Consider the following 8,225-nt stretch of genomic DNA (forward strand, 5'->3'; position numbering starts at 1 on the left):
TTCTAAAAATTCTGGTTAAAAAGCTCGAAATTTAGATACAATTTTTTGGAATTTTTCTAAGTTCTGTATCAAGTTCTATAGTTTTATTATTTAGTTTTATTAAAACATAAACCATATTTTTATAAAAAAAAAATATCGTAAACATTTTAGCTTGAAAAACATTGTAAATATTAAAAACGAAACAACATTCATCCATTTTTGACCGCCACTGTATGTAGCCATATTTTTATGTATGCATGTTCCTACAAAAGTGAATTTATTGCATGCTTGAATATATTATGACTTCGATTAATTAAAACGACCGTTTTTTCATCTAGGTTTTAAAATTTATCTGCCCTTTAACAACATTTTTTATTGTGTCTAAACATTATATGATTGTGTCTAAAGTAAAACATTATACTACCGGTTTTAAATTTTTTTACAACCAAGAAGCATACGTACGTCAAAAACCGATAATAGAAATGCTTAACTTTAGGCATAGCTTTATTTTTAAACCAACCTTTAAATATAAAGTGAGCTTTAAAGTTAAAGGTTACTTCAGAAAACTGCCCTTAGTATAGAATTGCATATACTATGTACTATATACATATGTATACAGGATATGCATTATATGTGTATACATATGTGTGTGTGTGCGTTGTTTATGTGATTGGCGGATGCTAATCAGACACGCATTTCCTGCATTCCTACTCGATTGCACACAGAGCTGCGGTAAAGTAACCATACATGCTATAGTCATACATACATACATACATGCATAAGTATACTTATGTATGCAGGTATGCATGTATGTATTTGTAGGCATGCATATTAATTTGTTTGTCATCTAATAAGTAAGCTTTGCATAGCAAATATACTTACTTTTAGTTAATTCTCTACAGGCCTCAACATTATATTGACAGCTTAGCGATGTGTATGTAGTGCATACATATATATGTTTATACTAAACTTAACCACTTTCACGCTTGCACGCCATGATTTTGAGGCTTTTGTATGTCTATATACATATGTATTGTTTTGGTTTTTTTTTGCCCACCACTGCATAATGATTTGTTGAAAATGTGGTCAGAATTCCGAAATTTTAATCCCTTTTCGCTTGTCAATTAGTCAAATACTAATTAAAATCAATTGAAATTTAGGTTTGTAATCGGCTTAGTAAAGGCAGGAAATTGAAAGGCTGTTTATACTGGATGGACGGATGAAACATTGATTTCGTTGCATGAAAGGGCATTAAAAGGATTGCCAAGCAGACTCAAGATCAAATCAAGTGTATCAATTAACAAATTATATATTCATATGTATGTATCTACCACTCATATAAATCTGCGAATATTTTGTAAGAAAAATGTGTATGTTTATACATTAGGGTGCATCACCCCAAAATAGTTGCGGGTTTTCCACCGTAAAATATATCGTAAAAATATTATAATTTACATGGCCACACACTAACATATGTATGTATGTATGTGTGAGCGCCAATCTATTATTAGTATTAGACGATTTTTTGATTTCGTTCTTAAAAATTATAAATATTTTTATGCAGACCTTTTAAGCTTAAACTTTTCTATCATCTGAGGTGATTTTTTAGGAAAAAAAATGTAAAAACTCGTTTTATTTATAAAGGCTGACCATCGCAAATTTGCTTGCCGATGAATTGTGTTTTGCTATAAGGAAAATGAGCGGATGCATATTTTTAATTTTTTTTTTTTAAGATTTTTAACAAAGATATGCGCAAACCAATTTTAAATGGTAAAAATTAAAAGGCGAATTTTTCTTTTGCCTTCAATAAATCTTGTTCATAATTTGCAATTTTCTACAAATAAATAAAATTGATTTTCTCGAAAAAGCCACCTTTTCGCCATCAAAATTTTACCACAAATTCTTCAAATACAAGGAAAAATTCATATAAGCTTGTAGCTGGCTAACTAATTTTAAAGTCAGAAAAATTTTTTCGAAAATAAATTTTTTTCACCAAAATTATACATACAAAATTTATTTCGCCAATATTATAAATATTATTTTCAAATAATAAAATTCTTTTGCTATATTTACATTATGGCGGATAAATTTTTGTTATTGTGTGCGTATAGAATAGGAGGATTCTACGTATGATTCTTAGCAAATTTTCCAAAGAAACCATGGGTCCGAAATCAATTCTTTACGACACTACTGCAAAATGCTAAGAAACCTTTTTTCGCAATTTGGCTTACCAAACAATTTTTTTCATAATTGATCAATATGATTTAATTTTTGTTTTTTGTTATATCTGAGTAAATTTTCGCTGCCTCAAGTAGTTTCCTGCTTCATTATCCAACACTTGTTGTCGCTAACGAAGCAAATGCGACCTAAAATGTAAAGATTATCCGCTTTTAGCAAACTAACCATCCACGAGAAATAAGTTTTACTCTTTCAGTTTTCTAACGCAATACAGAGACACTTACCTACTTGCAGGAAGGCAGTTAATAAAGATTAGTTCAACTTCCACTCAAGCAACTACGCATAGAGCTCCACTTAGTATAGTATAGTCAGTACACCGCACCCCCGTTGCTTTGACAGGGTCACAGCGCAATTACAATGACAAAGACAAATACAAATAGAAGAAGAAGATAATCTCAGAAATGCATAAAATGCTGGACTTACAAATGGATGGCGAAGCAACGTGCATTCGCATGCAGTTAAGAGGAAAGCGATGCTTGTGATTAAGAGTAAACAGCGAATGAAATGGTGAAATGGGAGTCACTTTGCCTGCAAGCGGTGCGGAGAGAGTGTGCATTTGAATAAAGCGACATTGTTGCCTTCACTGATATTGTTACTTTTGCATTGCCATTTACAGAAAGCAATTGAAACTGAGTAGCTCGACAGTATCCAATTTCTGATTGCTGCTGCTACTTTCTTATGTAAATACATACATACATAACTGCTGCCCGCCGCCCTTCGCGACAAAGCAATTAAGTAACGCACTTGTTCTTTCTAATCTTTTGCGCCTGTTGCGTGACGAAGTGCCAAGGTTGCGATTTAATTAAAAAGATGACGGCCGTTGGACGTTTATAAAAGGAATAGATGGTTGGAAGAATGCGTTGGATGGGAGTCAGGATAGTTTTAAATGGCCCAATGGGTTGCCTAGGAGACGTTTCTGCACACAAGCGGAGCTTTGTTAATAAGCTGATTAGTTTTTATGGCGTTTAATGATCTTTTGAGGTTAGTTTTCTTTACAATCTTACTGCAAATAGCTTTTTGTCGATTAAGGCCTCGTATTTTTTAGGTTTTATAGAAATTGGAAAACCCATACACCTACGGCCGTTGGATAGGTAAAATTAAAATATGACTCCTTTAAGGACTTTTCTCCACAGTTCTGTTGCTTTTTTGTGTATTAATATTTTAAAAAAAAAGTGCATTCCTATAGAAATAAACTTATTCTAATTACCAGTCTCAATTTGCATATGTATAAATATGTATGTTTAAATAAAGCAGCTGTCAGCGCTTAAAATTACTGTGGCCTCTAAAAAAGGGAAAGGTAAAGAGGTTTACTTAACCAACTATACTCTGTGAACTAAATTAAAATTTTTTGCCAAGATGAAAGTGAAATTGTGTTGAATGAAAGTTGCTGACCAGTCTGCTGTCGTTCAGATTCAAAGACTAAAGTTCTAATTCCTGAAAATTTTTAAATAGAAAAAGTATACCTATAATACGACCGTGTTTAAGTAAAATCATTTGTTATTCATAAAAACCAAAAAGCGGTTTCATGTTTCATATTTCACTTACCGTCAGTTGAAGTTAAAATTTAAAATTAAATTATAGTAAGCAGAATTTTTTTTTCTACAGTAGTTTGCAACATTTTTTTTCCAGAATGATTCCAGAATACCTATATTAACACCCTGCGACAAAAAAAATCAAAACACACGAAGCAATCGATATGCTCACGAAAATGTGGACCAAACATAAAAAAAATTGCGCTTTCAGTTTTTCTCTCTTAAACGGACTTTGCTTTAATTTTAAAGAATTTTCTCTTTATTTTGTTACTCATACTGTTTTTCTACATTTCATTATTTTTTTTTATTTTTTTAAGAAATCCTATTTTTTCAAAGTCTTTTTAAAAAAATCTAACTAGAGAGCGTAAAACTAAAAACACAGTATTTGAAGTTATCCTGTAGATGCTAGCCAATTCGAAAGTTTTTACCGCCTTCTCCAAGAAAGTTGGACTTATGGTTAACCATGGTTCTATGATGCCACACTAAACCAGAATGCGTTGCGATTGGTCTAAAAAAAAGCTTTATAAAAGGTTCTCAAATTTCACCCGAAAACTTTCTTCTTATGCAATAACTTACTTTTCCACGCAATGCTCTAGGAATAACCTAAACAAGACGAAGGTCTCCTTGGCGTAGTTGGCAGCAAGAGTGGGCAAAATGCACCATTAATAAATCGTATTCAAGTTTCTCTGTAGCTTTCAACAGATATTTTGGAAATATTTCCTCAACGCTTGTGTGCAACCGACCTCAGCATGGCCTGGGGTGTTACGGTAATTTTACATTTTCGTCCATAAAAAGTAGACTGCCAAATACTGAAAGGAAGGTGGAGGTACACCATCCTCTTTCATTCTTTGCTCTGATATACATCAAGAAAATCTACCTCCCCTACAATCAGCAGTCATATGGCCGCACTTTTCTCCAAAGGGTAGAAATATAACAATATAGACACTTATTAAAGCCTTTATAAGTGTGTCTCCCCGATTTAGAGTCCGTAAAAGAGACTAGAGAAAACATTACTGACTCTCATCCACCACCTGTGATGATATGTAGCAGTTTGGTCTTGCAGATTTCCCGCCATGCTACCCACTTCTGTAAATCTACCTGCGTCAGGAATTGACCCGCCAAAGGGTTAAGCGAAACCTGCATGGTTCGTTTTCCAATCTTTATAGTGCTCGATATAATGATAAGATCTTCCTATATTAATAAGTTTTTTAGAATTTTTTTTATATATTTTTATCCTTTTTTATAAAAATACATGCAGACCCGACGTTTACTTTCATTAAAGCAGTTTGGTTCAACAGTTCCCTTTCACGTCTTGAAAAATAGGTTAAACTATCTTCCATAGCCTTAAAGATCTGTTAGCGACAGATGTTTCCATTTTGTATTTTTGATCGAAATTCTGTCATATCTTTTTCATATAGAGCAACTGTAAATGGGACCACAAAGAAATTTTTTCATGGATTTTATGATTTTAAAGTCCGCTTCCCTTATTTCGTGGAGACTAAATTTCGAAGAGCAAACTTTTTCACGAATCGCAACTGAACTGAAGAGTAGCACATTAAGAAATATCAAAATTATTGCAGTCTGTGTCATAAGAACCACGCCAAATTTAACACTTTTGTCAACAGCAAAAATTTACGCTCAACAACGCCATTTAAAAATTTCCTTATTTACTGTTTATACATCCGTATTTATTTCATTTTTCGCATTTAATGACGGCATAAATGTATACCAATATAATTTGCACACACACATAAGTATATAAATACATGCATATGTACATATATGCACATTAGGGCGGGTTGATTTGTATGGATGAAAAAAAAAAATTAAAAATCGTATAGCAAAAACGTAATCTACATTAAATTCTAAGAAAATTCTCTGAAGAAACCATAGGTCTAAAATCAAACCCTAATAGTTAGAATATTTTTTTTAATAAAAAAAAAATTTGAGTGTAGAAAAAATATAAAGTGCAAAAGAACTACCTTACTAAACAATTTTATTCAGAAAATTCGATTTCTTTTTGGAAAAACCTATTTTTTCTAACATTTATTTTTTTGGCAAAGGCGGCCATATAAATTTTCACATCGAGAGGCGCGGATAAGGATTTTATTTTAGATACATGGTTTCTTCGGAGAATTTTCTTAGAATTTTGTGTAGTTTACGTTTTTGCTATACGATTTAAAAATAAAAATCAACCCGCCCTAATGCACATACATATATTCAAATTGTTTATATGTATGTACATATAAGTATATTCGTATATAACAAGCAAATACGCATACCAACATATGTCCACAGTCACGCTTGTGCTGTCTCACATCCATCTAACTACATAAATATATACGGGACATTCTTTGCAAGGCCACCATTTTTGGTTTGCTTCAAAACATACATGGCGTATGTGGAACATTCTCGTCTCGTCTGCGTAACTCATACGCTATGTACGTACGTTCGATTTCTTCTAGTTTTTCCAAAATGTTTCGAATTCAAACACCAAAAATGGGGAGATGAGGTGGACCGCTTGGCAAAGAATGTCCCTCGTATATTTGCATGCCACATTTCGCTTTGCTTCGCCTGTTCTGGCCTTGTTCAACTTGTTGCTATGCATCGCCGTCGCCATAGCCATCGTACTACTCGCATACTTCGTTTATCCTTGACATCCTGCTGCGCTTGCGACATTAAACCAGACGGCAGACTGTGCGACATAGCTGCTCAGCTGCTTCGGCACTCCAGCAGCCAGGTCGTCAAGTTGAAATTCTTTGCTTAAATTTCATTTACGTGCTTCCGTTTCTTTACTTGGAATTGGGAATCTGGTCCGGTTCGTTGCGACACACATTCATCGAAATTAAATGAAGTCAACATTCGCACACTCCAGCGAATGCATACATACATACATACATTCATACATACATCGTTGGACTCACTGTTTTGTGTACACAGCTGATGATTTGGTCTTTGTGACTACATCGACTACTATTTATAAAAATGAAAGTAAGAGCTTAAGTATCTATGTATGTATGTATGTATAAATGAATATTTAAGTTAAGCGCAACTACGTTGTGCTGCTGCCACTGCCGTTGTGCTACTTACTTATGTACCAACCAAGTGGTATGATGAGAGGGCTACGCACGCGCAACCTGCTGTCAAGCCAACCCACCCACGCCGGGTTGGAGTGTATCAAATTGCGAACTCAAAAAAAAAAAAGAAAAAAATCGCAAGCCTCGAAATAACCAACGAAAATGGGCACTCGCTTATATGTACATATGTATGTATACAAAGCTGTTTATTTACGTGTACATACATACATTAAAAGGTCTTAAAACTTCATATATACATACATACATACACAACATTACTTCTTCTCGAATGATTGTTAGTTGGTCTAGGGACTTTTCATGGACTGACGCGTGCAAACAACTGTTGCTGCTCGCCATGTAATTGTCGTAATTTGTTTATTTGTATCAGTTTTCTCTGCGCGTTTTTATTATTGTTCTTTGCTTGCTTGTATCGCCTTGTTGCTGACTTGCAATGTCAAACATAAGAAAAACAATATTTGTGTGTACATATGTCTGTGTGTCCTTATGCATTCATATGTGCATACCCATAAAAGAATTGATGCTCATAGACAATGTCAGCCAAGTTTATTGCTATTTTAAGACAACGTTTATTATTATAGATTAGATTAAAAATAAACATTAGCTTTTGACATTACAATTATCCTTACCATTACCATTGCAATGAGCACACCATTACCACTGCAATTACCATTACCATTACCTGTAGTAATAACATTATGATTACCATTACTATAACTGTAACCATTATCATTACCATTACCATTGACGTTAATCTTACCATTACCATACCATTACCATTACCCCCACCATTACCATCTCTATTCCAATAACATTTACCATTACCGTTGCCAATGCTATGACCATTATCCTAATAATTACCATTGCTACTTCCATTACCTATACCATTACCCATTACTCTTTCCATTACGATTGCTACTTCCATTACCTATACCATTACCCATTACTCTCTCTATTATCATTACCATTTTATTACCATTACAATTGTCATTACCTTAAAATATACCATTACCATTGTCACTTACAATTCCATTACCATTCTCTTATCATTACAATTACCATTACCATTGCCATCACTATTGCAATAAAAGTTGTCACTACCATCACCATTATCTTATTCATTACCATTGCTACTTCCATTACCATTACCATAATCATTTCCATTACCATTGCTTCCTGTATTACCATAAGCTTTGTCCTTTCGATTATCATTACCATTTTTATTAGCATTATGATTACCATTACATTTTCCATTACCTTAAACCTTACCATTATCATTGTTACTTCCATTTCGACTTCCATTCCTTTACCATTAATATCAAAATTTTCATTACCATTACCATTACCATTACCACTAAAAATATCATTTCAAGTAGCATTA

This window comes from Rhagoletis pomonella, unplaced genomic scaffold (assembly GCF_013731165.1).
Source record: "Rhagoletis pomonella isolate Grant_MI unplaced genomic scaffold, Rhpom_1.0 Rhpom_scaffold_00012, whole genome shotgun sequence".
Lineage (NCBI taxonomy): Eukaryota > Metazoa > Arthropoda > Insecta > Diptera > Tephritidae > Rhagoletis > Rhagoletis pomonella.